This window comes from Meles meles, chromosome 12 (genome assembly GCF_922984935.1).
Source record: "Meles meles chromosome 12, mMelMel3.1 paternal haplotype, whole genome shotgun sequence".
In the NCBI taxonomy this organism is placed as follows: domain Eukaryota; kingdom Metazoa; phylum Chordata; class Mammalia; order Carnivora; family Mustelidae; genus Meles; species Meles meles.
Window position 1 is genome coordinate 78516003 of NC_060077.1, and position 12541 is coordinate 78528543.

General features: G+C 48.9%; 1 protein-coding gene across 2 annotated transcripts in view; it reads right to left on the reverse strand.

Moving 5' to 3' along the window:
- ATP8B1 (ATPase phospholipid transporting 8B1) overlaps positions 1 to 5895 on the reverse strand; it is a 125717-nt gene extending 119822 nt beyond the window's left edge. Inside the window, exon 1 of one of the 2 annotated variants that reach the window (XM_046024392.1) lies at positions 5626 to 5895. The gene's annotated coding sequence lies outside the window, so the exon portion shown is untranslated. The remainder of the gene's footprint in view (positions 1 to 5625) is intronic. The other variant, XM_046024391.1, reaches the window with a different exon arrangement.
- Positions 5896 to 12541: the final 6646 nt, after the last annotated feature.

Here is a 12541-nt window from a genome sequence, read left to right on the forward strand (position 1 = left end):
ACAGCCCCCGTCATCGAGCAAAGCCACCAGCCAAAGGTCAGGATACACATGTACTCAATGCCAAACGACAGGGTTCTCAGTGCCAAGAAGGGGAGGTGGCCACGGACACTGAAAGGCTGCCCCAGGACAAGGGTGACCTCAGCACCCACCACCCACCCCCATCAGGAGTCCACGCCTTTCCCCAGACTGAGAGGCAGCTTCCTGGCCCAGCTCTCTCCCTTCTTCAGTGCAAATTCACTAGCCTGGAGACGGATAATGACCACAGAGCCTCTGAGCCAGAATCCGGCTGGGCTCACCATCTCCCCTTGCTAAGAGGGACAACATCCAGAGACCAGAGGGAAAAGAGAACACCCGGGCTCCTTTCTTGCCAAAGAAGAAAAAACAAACAAACCCATAACTCAGACCCTCTGCTATGCTCACAGGCTTCGACAAAGCAGGGAGGTAGGTAATCCCCAGGACAGTGAGCCTAGAGAAGAGAGCCTCAAGGCATTTTTTTAAATGAAGGAATGAATTGGACTGTCCCAAGGGTCGCTGATTAGCACTGCTTACTAGGCGCCACAAATGAGAGACACAGAGGGCGCAGATCCTTTCGGGAAGACTCAAGTTCCAGAAACTCCTGAGTTCTGAACACGGAAGAGTAATTTTTTTTTTTAATGCAAGTACAGAGGCCGAAGGAAAGAGATAGCAGGTGGGGGGTAAAGGAGACCCAGAAGTGCTCCATATGTCCCAAGCAACTCCACCAACCCAGAAGCTCATGGTTGTGACTGAGTGGGCATGTCCGTAGGCCACCGAGGCCAGTTGAATTTCATGCTGTCCCCAAACATCTATGCTCCAGAAGTCAAATCCTGGATATGAAGGTTCAGAATCCCACTCCTACCCTAAGAGACTCTTTATTGCCAGGGCTTGGTGCAAACAGTCACCTATGTTTGGTTTTTTTTTTTAAGAATTTATTTATTGATCAGAGAGAGATCACAAGTAGGCAGAGAGGCAGGCAGAGAGAGTGAGAGGGAAGCAGGCTCCCTTCAGAGCAGAGAGCCCGACGTGGGGCTCGATCCCAGGACCCTGAGATCATGACCTGAGCCGAAGGCAGCGGCTTAAACCACTAAGCCACCCAGGCGCCCCGCACCTATGTTTTTTTAAATAAATACCAACATGCAAAGTGATTCCTGTTTCCTACATAGTCTAGGAGAGAGGCAAATGCTGGGTGAGCAATGAGTATTTACTGAGCAATAGCAATGACAACATAACAGTAAAACAATTTTTGGAGAGAGAGGAGAGAAAGAGAGAAAGAATGCAAGTGTGGGGGGGTGGGGGTGGGAAAGGGAGAGGGAAAGAATCTTAAGCAGATTCCATGTTGAGTGTGGAGCCCTCCTCAGGGCTCGATCTCAGGACCCTGAGATCAGGACCTGAGCCAGAACCAAGAGTCGGACACTTAACCGATTGTGCCCCAGGTGCCCCAACCCGATACCAATATTCATGACTATGTCTTACTGAGCTCTGTGCCACGCTAAATTTCGCTGGATTCATGCTGCTATTTGGAATTCATCACAAACCTTGTGAGGTGCTGCTGCTGTTGTTGTTGTTATTATTATTATTCCATGTTACAGATTAAAAAACTGAAGCCAGACGGATTAAGTAACTTGGCCTAGGTTATGCGGCTAAGAAAGCTGTGAGACCCGGATTCCAAGTTAGGTCAAAGGACTGCGAAGCCCGCAAGTCACCAGCCTCTGGGCTCCAGGGGCCCTGGGACCAGTATGGAACACACCTCCTGTTGCGCATGTTTGGGAAACAATGTATTTAAAAGCACAACGCATTTAGAAGTATTGGGGAGAATACTAATGTATTCTTAGGATCAGATGGTAATTTCTCCGTTTTTGAAAAATAAGAAAAAGAAACAAGACTGTATTATACATACACACTTTCTAGATTCTTCCTCCACCATGCTAGTCTTCCATGAACACCAGATCTGACAAGATCTCAGATTGGGCATTCTTTTCAGTTGGGCACAGGGATGGGCATTCAAGAATAACCTGGCTAACAAAATGAAGGATAAGCTCTCTTCTTTTTGTGTTATTAAAACTCCCTGGCAGCAAATTAATTTTTATTTATCTTAATAAGTAACAAAATATCTGCAGGTGTTATGAATACAATTAAGCTAACAGTGATGCCAACAAACACCTGAAAACTCACATGACCCCCCCCTTCCAAAGAAACTTCCCACGAGAGGGATCTAGAAGCAAACACAGAAGCAATCTAAAATTATGCACTAAAGGGACTTTAAAAACACCTTTCTTTAGACATACGTGACATGGATGGACCCCACAAAACTCGTTCAGGTAACTAAAAAGCAAGTGCCTCTGCATTCATAAGAGAAAACGTAAATAACAGATTCAAATCTCACTAGAGTTATAAGGATCACCTGGATCTCATGAATGTTGTTTATGAAAAGGAATTCAAACCAGCAAGGCAATAAAATACTAAAAATACATGGAACGGGCACCTGGGTGGCTCAGTTGGTTAAGCATCTGCCTTGGGCTCAGGTCATGACCCCAAGGTCTTGGGATAGAGCCCTGCATTGGGCTCCCTGCTTAGGGGGAAGCCTGCAGAGTCTCTCCCTCTGCCTTTCCCACCTGCTTGTGCTATCAAATAAATAAATAAAATCTTTTAAAAAAATACATCAAACATCTGGGCATTATACTATTTTTAAAATAGCAGTCTAATGAAGAAAGAACATAAGAACACGTACTATGTTTAAAGGACATTCGTCTGTTCTCTAATTCTCTCGACAACAACCAAAGGAAGTTGATAATAACTTTTTGGGGGTAAATTGAGGTTCAGAAAATTTAGGAATTTTCTAAGTTTAGACAATTTTAAAAGTAAATGCAGGGCGCCTGGGTGACTCAGTTATTAAGTGTCTGCTCAGCTCAGGTCATGATCCCAGGATCCTGGGATTTAGTCCCTCATCAAGCTCCCGGCTCTGTGGGGAGACTGCTTCTTCCTCTCCTTCTCCCTCTGCCTCCCTCCCTCTCTTCATCTCTCATAAATAAAGAAAATCGGTAAAAATAAATACATAAACAAAAATAAAAAGCAAATATAATAAAAAATTATAAAAATCAAATACAACTTAAAATAAGTAAAAGAACTGAATGAAATCCTGCGGGAATCTAAAACCACAGGTTTTCCACTACTCCCTGCTTTAGGAAGAGGAAGGAAGGAAGGAAAGTTAGGCAGGCAGACAGGGAAACACCTCACAGCAGGAGGTGATCCGTACCAAATCATTTTTAAAGACTGTATTCATTTGAGAGCACAAGCAGCGGGAAGGGGACCAGAAGGAGAGTGACAAGCAGGCTCCACGCTGAGCAGTATTTTAAAGTCTCAATTTAGGGGCACCTGCCTGGCTCTATAGGTTAAGCATCTGCCCTCTGCTCAGGTTGTGATCTCAGGGTCCTAGGATAGAGCCCCACAGCAGGCTCCCTGCTCAGTGGGGAGCCTGCTGCTCCCCCTGCTTGTACTCTCTATCGCTCTCAAAAAAAATTTTCCAAAAAAAAACTTAAAAAAAAATAAAGTCTCAATTTAAAAACAAAATTAAAGGGGCGCCTGGGTGGCTCAGTGGGTTGGGCCTCTCCCTTCGGCCTGGGTCATGGTCTCTGGGTCCTGGGGTCTGGCCCACATCCTACTCTCTGCTTGGCGGGGAGCCTGCTTCCCCCCCTCTCTCTCTGCCTGCCTCTCTGCCTGCTTGTGATCTCTGTCTGTCAAATAAATAAATAAATAAATCTTTAAAAACAAACAAACAAATTAAAGAAAAAAAAATCTCCTAAGTCCATCACTATCAAGAACAAGTGCACTCTGGCACGCATTTTCCTTAAAAGCCAGAAGGAAAGCTCGAAAACAGCCAGAGGTGCTCTCACACAGACGGCATGCACGTTCACCAGCATCAAGCCGCAAGAGCCTTATTTGGCCCTCCGTAACAGACACGAGAGAATCGCCAAGAATCCCCAAAGCACAGCCACCAGCAAGCAGCAAAAGAAGAAAGTGGTTACGGTTTCTTACCTAAAATTACAACAAGGAAGCCTCCAGCACATAATGAAAGTCATTAAGAAAATTCTGAGAGTAACTGCAGGCGGACTTCTCCCCCAGAAAGGAACCAGCTAACAAGCATTCATTATCTTTGGCACGGTGAAAGTATTTATAGGACGTTCACATAAAGCCTTCCCCAATAGGCCCCACATTAACGAGTGGCATTTTAGGTGTAACACCAAAGTGCTCTGGAGACCGTGAAAATTCACAATTTGTGCTTTCTCTTTTTTCTACGCTCTAGTATTTACCATCCCTGGAGATTTTACCACACATTTTCAGTTTTTGTTCCTAAAAGGAGTCAACCTTCGCCCATAGCGTACTGCGTGCCTGGCGATCTCCAGGCTCGTCGCCTGTGCTGTCTCCTGCAATGCTCAAGGAGTGGAGGCAGAAATCTGCAGGCAACGCAACCAGGAAGATGGGAGACAATCTTTTCTCACGCCAACGGGGCGGGCAGTTTCCGGGAAGGGAGCCCGGCGGCTTCGGGCGCTGAACGAGAACTTGGACTCGGCCGGGGGCACCGCGGGCAGGCGGGAGGGGTCAGGTGGGGTTGGGGGCACTCGCGGGGCGGAAATGCCGCCCAGGGGCCCCAGACCCGCGCGTGTCAACTCCCCTCCCGCGTTCCGCATCCCCTCCGCCCTCTCGTCCTCCCCCTACAGCTGTGGCGAATCCGCCCCCCCAGCCGCGTTCCGGGACCCGACGCGCACACCCCCTCGGAGAAGCTGGGCGGACCACTGAAGCCTCTTCTTTCCCTGGGGAGTGTGTGGGGAAGCGGAGGGTTAAAACACTCGCCCTTCTCTGCAACCTCCGCGGCGACAGCTGCCGCTCCGCACGCACAGCCGCGAAGTGACAGCGCCGGGCATCATACTGGGGAGGGAAGGAGATGGCCTGTGGCGGTGACGCCGGAGTTGGCGGAGACGACCCTACCATCACCGGGAAAAGTGTCCCTCTTCCCCATCACCTCCCGACCCGCGTTAAAGCTCACGAAAGATGCCAGGAGCGTACCTGGTCCTGCAGCAGGCGCCCTCCAACCCTCCCCGCAGGTGCGCCTGGTACATGAGGTCCTAAGGTCTTTTCCAGACACGTTGGCATCGGCTCCCAAAGGGGGCCCCAACAGAACTTGGCCAGGGGAGACTTCCCGAGGCGCGGCAGACACGGCAGGAAAACCAGCGGCTCTCCCCTCAAGGGCCTGCAAGTCCTGCCTGGCTCGCCCCTTAAAGCTTAACCCCAGACATGTGCGTGGCAAACCCGAACAGCCCAAACGCCACCTGCGAGTTCCCTCTCCTCCCGGCAAGTGAAACCTGGACGTCTTCTGGGCGCTGCCTGTCCCGCCAGCTGTGCCTCCCCGTCCCCGAGGCCGCCAAGTTTCCTACAGCCCCCACCTGAATCCCACCCTTTGGGGCTCCGGAGCCGGGGGCCGCGGACAGCCAGGGCCACCGCATCCCGGATCCCGGGAGTCCGCCCGCTTCGGGGCGGCCAGAGGACCTGTGGGACACCGCGGGATCGCCCGAGTGGGGAAGTCTGGGGGCTCCGCGCCGCGCCCCTCCTTACCTGGCGCTCTCTGGCCCGGGCTGGGACATCCGCCGGGGGCGCGCCCCTCCGCGCGCTCGCTGCGCACCTGGCCGCCGCCGCCACCGCCTGGCCCCAGCCCCGGCGGCCGCGCTAGCGCTTCATGGCGCACGGGGGCTGGCTCGGAGCCCCTGGAAGCGTGTCCAGTTGGCGTCGGCTCCTCTGGCTCTCGCCTCTCGCCACTGGCTCCCCCGCCTTCTCCCGCCCCGCGTCCGTGCGCCCGTCCTCAGCGGCCGCCCTTTTCCCTCCGCACCCCCGGACCGGCTAAACTGGTTTCTCCGCTCCGGGGTGGTGCCTCCAGTCTCTCCCGCAGCCGCGGCTGGGGCTGGGGCTAGGGGCGGGCCCGGCCGTCCGCCCTCCCTTTGTCCCTCCCGGGGGCGGAGAGGGGCTGAACGGGGAGCCCCTGGGCGGGCACACCAGGCCCAGGTCCTGCCTGGCGCCCTCCGTGCGCCCTGGCGGCAGGTGGGCACCCCGGCCGTCCCCGGAGCGCGTCCCCCGCCTCGCCGGACCCGCGACCTGGCAGCTGCGGTCGCTGTCGGCTCCTCCGGCGCCCCCGCCTCCCTGGGGGCCGCGCTCGCCACCCCGCCCCACCAGCCTCGCGTCATTTTCCCGCCGGCCTCCGCCAGCCTGGCCGCCACCCGGGGTCGGTGACCGCGCCAGCCCGGAAAGCTGGCCGGGCTGCGGCCTGCCGGGGACCTGACCTCCCTCGGTAAGGGGAGCCGTGCACTCTCGACGCCAAGTCACGTTCCAGGACCGGTCACCCAACGCGCGTCGCGGCTCACCGCGAGGAGGGTGGGGAAAGGGACTACGCCGAAAGACCTGGAGAAACTTATTGTGGGGTGGCAGCACGCAGGCCTTCTGTGGGGACCAACCTTCACCTTTAGGGGGTTGGGTCTGCCAGCCAAGGTGCAGCGGGTGAAACGGCTCGCAGTAGCTGGAAGTTTGGGACTCCCGTGCGTGGTCGCCGGGCAGGTGTCTGGGCTTGTGAATCTTGCCTCCTCAAGTGTGTGCCGCACACTGGAAACTCCGTTCAGCAGCAGTTTACTGCTCACCCACAGTGGAAGAGTCTCTAAAGAGAATCAAAGAATTTGCTTAGGGGCGCCTGCGTGGCTCGGTCGTTAAGCCTCTGCCATGGGTTCAGGTCAAGATCCCAGAGTCCTGGGATCAAGCCCGGCATCAGGAATCCTGCTTCTCCTTCTGCCACTCCCCCTGATTGTGTACCCTTTCTCGCTGTGTCTCTCTCAAATAAATAAGTAAAATCTTCAAAAAAAAAAAAAAAAGTTTGCTTAAAGTGTAGTAGGGAAGATAGAATTCACAGATAAATATCTAGTTACCTGCAGATCAGAGTTTCAGGTCCGGGGCCTAAGAGTTCAGACACCCACCTGGGGGCTTAAGGAAGCCTTCTCTGAGGAGGCCATGCCTCAGTTGGGGCTAGGAGAGCCACACTTTCAGGGATCAGAGTTGGGCGGAGAGGATATTCAAAGAATAGCCCACTATTTTTCCTCCCGGTATGTGAAAGATTCCACTGGTATCGTTAAACCCTAAACTGCCCCGAGTTTCTTTATCATTAGACACTCTTGATTTTTTTTTTTAAGTAATCTCTGTGCCCAACATGAGGCTTGAACTTAGGACCCCAAGATCAAGAGTCAGATGCCCCACCCACTGAGCCCAACCAGGCACCCTGTCACACTTGACTTTGAGCAAGTGGGCTGGTCAGTCACTTAATCTCTCTGGGCCTCAGTTTCCTCATCTGTAAAATGAGACTGGATTGGATGACCTCAAATGGTTCCTTCCATTTTCTGAACCCAACAGCAGGGCAAAGGTATAGAAGCGGGAAAACACAGGGACCAGTGAACAGCAATGGGGAAAACCAGTTGGCTGACAGTGCAACGGCTGTCCATAGGGCTGGAGGGGTGGGTTAAGGACTTTGGGCTTGCTTTTGACAGCACTTGCAAGCCATTGAAAGTTTATGACCACAACTGTTGCACGATCCGTGTTGTGTTCTAGGGAAAATAACTAGACTAGCTTGAAAGAAGGTAAGACTGAAGTTAAGAAGTTAGTAAAGCAACATAAAGTGGGCCCGAAGGACTTGCCACTGGAAGGAGGAGGAACGTTCCGGGACAGCATCAAGAGTAATGGCAGGGCACAGAGTGGCCAGAATCTACAACTGACTGGCAGACAGAAGCATGAAGATGGGCCAAGTTCCCCAAGCTAGGTGCTGGCATTAGTAACAGCAGAGTCAGAAGGAAGGCAGGCCACCGAGGAGGGTTCTGCCCCACCACGAGAAAGGCCGGTACACCTAAGAGTAAAGAGAGGATTCTAGACTAAAGGAAGAATCCCTTCTTTCTTGCAGATCTACCAGCAAGTGATCAATCTGTCCAAGAAAGCATTGCATAGAAAACAGATTATACTAAGATCCATCCAGTCCCCACCTAAACTCACATCGGGTCAGTAACATTGCTGTGGCTGTGTTTAACACCCCTGTGTAGACACCAAGATTTCAAGCCAGTTTGTTTCTCTTACAGACCACGTGGAGTAGAGGGTGGGGAGAGGTGGGGAAAAGGGGACACGGTGGGTATTGTTTTAAAGATCATTCATTGGGGTGCCTGGGTGGCTCAGTTGGTTGAGCAACTGCCTTTGGCTCAGGTCATGATCCTGGAGTCACAGGATCCAGTCCCCACATCAGGCTTCCTGCTCTGCAGGGAGTCTGCTTCTCCCGCTGACCTTTCTCCTTTTATGCTCTCTCTCTCTCTCTCTCTCTCATTCTCTCTCTTAAATAAATAAACACCATCTTCTAAAAAAAATAAAGATTCATTCATTTAACAATAGCACTTAGTAGGCGCTGACTGTTCCAGTTGCTGGGATATATCAGTGAACCAATCTGGCAAGTTGCATCTTAAAAAGAGACAACGCTTTGAGAAAATAGAACAGGACTGGCTGCGAGGGGCCACTGAGGCAGACTGCTAGGGTGCTCTACAAATTCTGTATCTTGACCTGGGTGATGGTTATATGAGTGTACACATATGTAAGAGCTCACTGTCCCGTACACTTACGAACTGTACATTAAAAATACATAATAAAAGTAGAGTAGGGTTAAGAGATTAGGAGTGAGAGAAACAGTTGCAATTTTAAATTAATGGTCAAGGTAGGCTTCATGAAGAGTTGGGTTTGGAAAAGACTTGCAAGAAGGCGAAGGAGTTTCATCCTAGGGGAGAGAAATTCCTTGAAAACTCATCTCACCTAGAACCCACCAAAGCGTGTTCAAACCCTGTCCTGCTATGTTGCCCTCCCATGCGCTCTCCCGGTCATTGAGAAGGCAGCTCTCAGAGCACATTTGCCCTTGCTGAGAAAGGAAGGAGCTCACCTCGAAGTCCTGACTTTTGTCCTCTGTGAGAGAACCATGCCAAATTTCAGGGGGTCTAGTCAGGTCAATCCCTGAAAGTGTTTCATGAATGCGACAAAGAGATTGATTTTGAAATGAATCTTCCATGAGTCACTCTGTCCTGGAATCCCGCCCTGATCCCACCAACCTCTGCACTGTTTTCTCAGCGTACCCCGATGGGATGGAATAAGTATTCTGGTTTTATGGAGAAGCCACTCCCGCTCCATAACCAACAGCTTTCCCTTGCAAGGGGAAAATAATTCCATGTTGGGGAAAGTAATTAACAGAAACAGCCATTTCTAAATAAGGCTAACAATGTTTTTCAGGGTTTGCCGGTTTGCAGTTTCCTGTTTCTTTTTGTTTGTTTGTTGTTTTTTTTTTTCCTTCTCTCTCTCTGTTTTTTTTTTTTTTTTTTTTTCCTTTTCTTGGCAACACTCCTGTGCATTTCCATGGTGTGGGTAGGAAGGCTGGGGAGGTTCCAAGAGAACAAGCTCATTTTACTGAAAATTCATTTCCTAGAATTTTTTCCTACAAGATACGAGGTAAAGAATGAAAGATGTTTAAAGGGAGGTATACTGACTGTATTCACCTCTTTAGTAAGCTCAGTGGTCACTTTAAATAAACTAAAGCATTTAATGCCAACAGAAAGGTATTCAAGCCACACTAGGTGCTACCCTAACCCGTGCCTGATGCTCAAGATTAACGCAGTTGGAAGGCAATTTTTCCCAGCCATTTTCTAGCCCAGCTCCAGAATTCTAAACATGATAAGAACGTACCTCTTAGGTGAGTCTGTCTTTGCAATAAGTGGAATTAGAAGCTTCAAATAGTCTGCCTCACTTTCTTTGAAATGTCATTTAAAACAACAGATATAGGCGATATTATCTGTTGTCTCTGCAAAATGATTTTCCAAATTCTTCTGATTTAAAGGAGGCAATACTTCCTTTACTCCTTACTGACTTCTTTTTTTCTGACCACCATTTTAAATAAAAAATTGGACTGCAAAAGAAACCTTAAACATTAGGGAACTGTGTCTCCATTATTTTGTTAGTACCCACGCTTAACACGCAAGAGATGTCAGGGGAGGTGATATTTCTCAGCACATTAAGTTCACATCTCTTTCTTTCATATTCATGAGTATGTAAATATATAGAATTCATCTACAGTTTTTTTTACAAGGAGATTTTCATTACCTACTATCTATATGAAAATGTCATGAACATTACATTGAACTATTAACACCAGTTAAACTTAATTCATAATTAATCAACAATTTTGAAAATACCTGGTGACCTTTTAGCGTACAGAGCCATGTTTTCACGTGATCGTAAGAAGTCTGTACGTATTCCATTTTCATCATTTACCACGGTGTCATGAGAACAGTTTTCATCATTTACCTTTTACATTTTACATGAAAACAGTTCACTTTTCCAACTTCATCCATCATCCCTCATGAACTAAGTTCCTACTATTCTGAGCTGCTTGCAGTTCACTGAATTCTTTTTTTTTTAAAGATTATTTATTTATTTATTTGACAGAGAGATTACAAGGAGGCAGAGAGGCACAAAGGGAGGGGAAGCAGGCTCCCCACTGAACCTGAGATGAGGGGCTCGATCCCAGGACCCTGATATCATGACCCAAGCCCAAGGTAGAGGCCCAACACAGCTACCCAGGCGCCCCAGTTCATTGAATTCTAAATAGCACTTGATGGGGGCACCTGGGTGGCTCAGTCAGTTAGGTGTATGCCTGCCGTTGGCTCGGTCATGATCTCACAGGCCTGGGATTGAGCCCCGCATCAGGTTTCCTGCTTCAGTGGGGAGTCTGTTTCTCTCTCTGCCTTTGCTCCTCCCCACCCCCACTCATGCATGTGCTCTCTCTCTCTCCTTCTCTCTCCCTCTGTCTCAAATAAATAAATCTTTAAAAAATGTCCTCCTGATTCATCTGCCTGGTCTCCAGCCAAAGTAACTTCCTCTGGGTAAGCCATGCCCAGATGCCCCCAGACAATAGTATAGTCCCCATAGCATAAAGAAGCCTTAATCCCACCGTATTTTAACTGTTAACCAGTGCTTATTTCCCACTACATGGGAGATCTTTGAGACCCAAGACTGAGACTTTTTTTTTTTTTTTAAGATTTTATTTATGCAGGGCACCTGGGTGGCTCAGTGGGTTAAAGCCTCTGCCTTTGGCTCAGGTCATGATCCCAGGGTTCTGAGACCCAGCCCCGCATCAGGTTCCCTGCTAAGCAGGGAGCCTGCTTCCCCCTCTCTCTCTGCCTGCCTGTCTGCCTACTTGTGATCTCTCTCTGTCAAATAAATAAATAAAATCTTTAAAAAAAAAAAAAGATTTTATTTATTCATTTGATAGAGAGAGGGAACACAAGCAGGGGGAGTGGGAGAGGGAGAAGGAGGCTTCCTGCTGAGCAGAGAGCCTGGTGCAGAGCTTCATTCCAGGACCCTGGGATCATGACCCGAGACAAAGGCAGAAGCTTAATGACTGAGGCACCCAGGCGCCCCTGAGTCTTATTCTTCTTGGTCTTTCTTGGCATCGAACATTGCTCTGTCACCTAAGTGCCTAGTAATTCTCATAGCAGGGTCTGCATAGTCATCATTCTCAATATTTGTATTTTCTCCTGCTGATGATTTATTTAATCATTGCTATTGTTGAATATTTCTGTATTTACCAGACTGGCTTCCAGAAATATCTGACCAACTACAACCCACCACTATTTCATTTTTTTTAAAGATTTTATTTATTTATTTATTTATTTATTTGAGAGAGAGAGAGTGATCAAGAGCATGAGAGGGGAGAAGGTCAGAGGGAGTAGCAGACTCCCCATGGAGCTGAGAGCCTATTGTGGGACTCAATCGATCCCAGGACTCTGGGATCATGACCTGAGCCAAAGGCAATGGCTTAACCAACTGAGCCACCCAGGCACCCAACCCACCACTATTTTAAAGGCTTCTAAACCTCTTACTTTTCTCCAGTTCTTATTATTTAGTGGGTTGTGATTTGCCCTCCTTGACTTGCTTCTGGAAATGGTGGGCCCCTGGTACAAGAAAAGTTTGTGTTTTATTAGAACTGGGATATTTTTAAGCCTTTGTTGCCATCATTGGAGCAATACAAAGAATGGTATTCAAATTCTTCCATAAAGTTACAGCAGCCTAGCCTGTATATGAATACTGCCTTTTTAATTTTCCTAAACTGCCAGCCAGCATGAATGATTGTCCCTCCCAACTAAGCGCAAGAACAAAGCAGTAAGAAACACTGATCACACTGGCAAAGACAAAAAAAAGGAAATTCTGGAATTGCACTGCATGGACAGTGTTTATGAGGAAATGGGCATTCCTAGACTATTGGTGGCTGTGTATTATGTGATTCCTTTGGGAGGAAATACAGAAGCACATAACAAAACATGTGTGCCTTGTGCCACAACAATCCGTGTCTAGGAATTTATCCTAGAGATATATGTAAGCATTTACACAAAGGTAAATGTACACAAATATTCATTGCAGCACATTC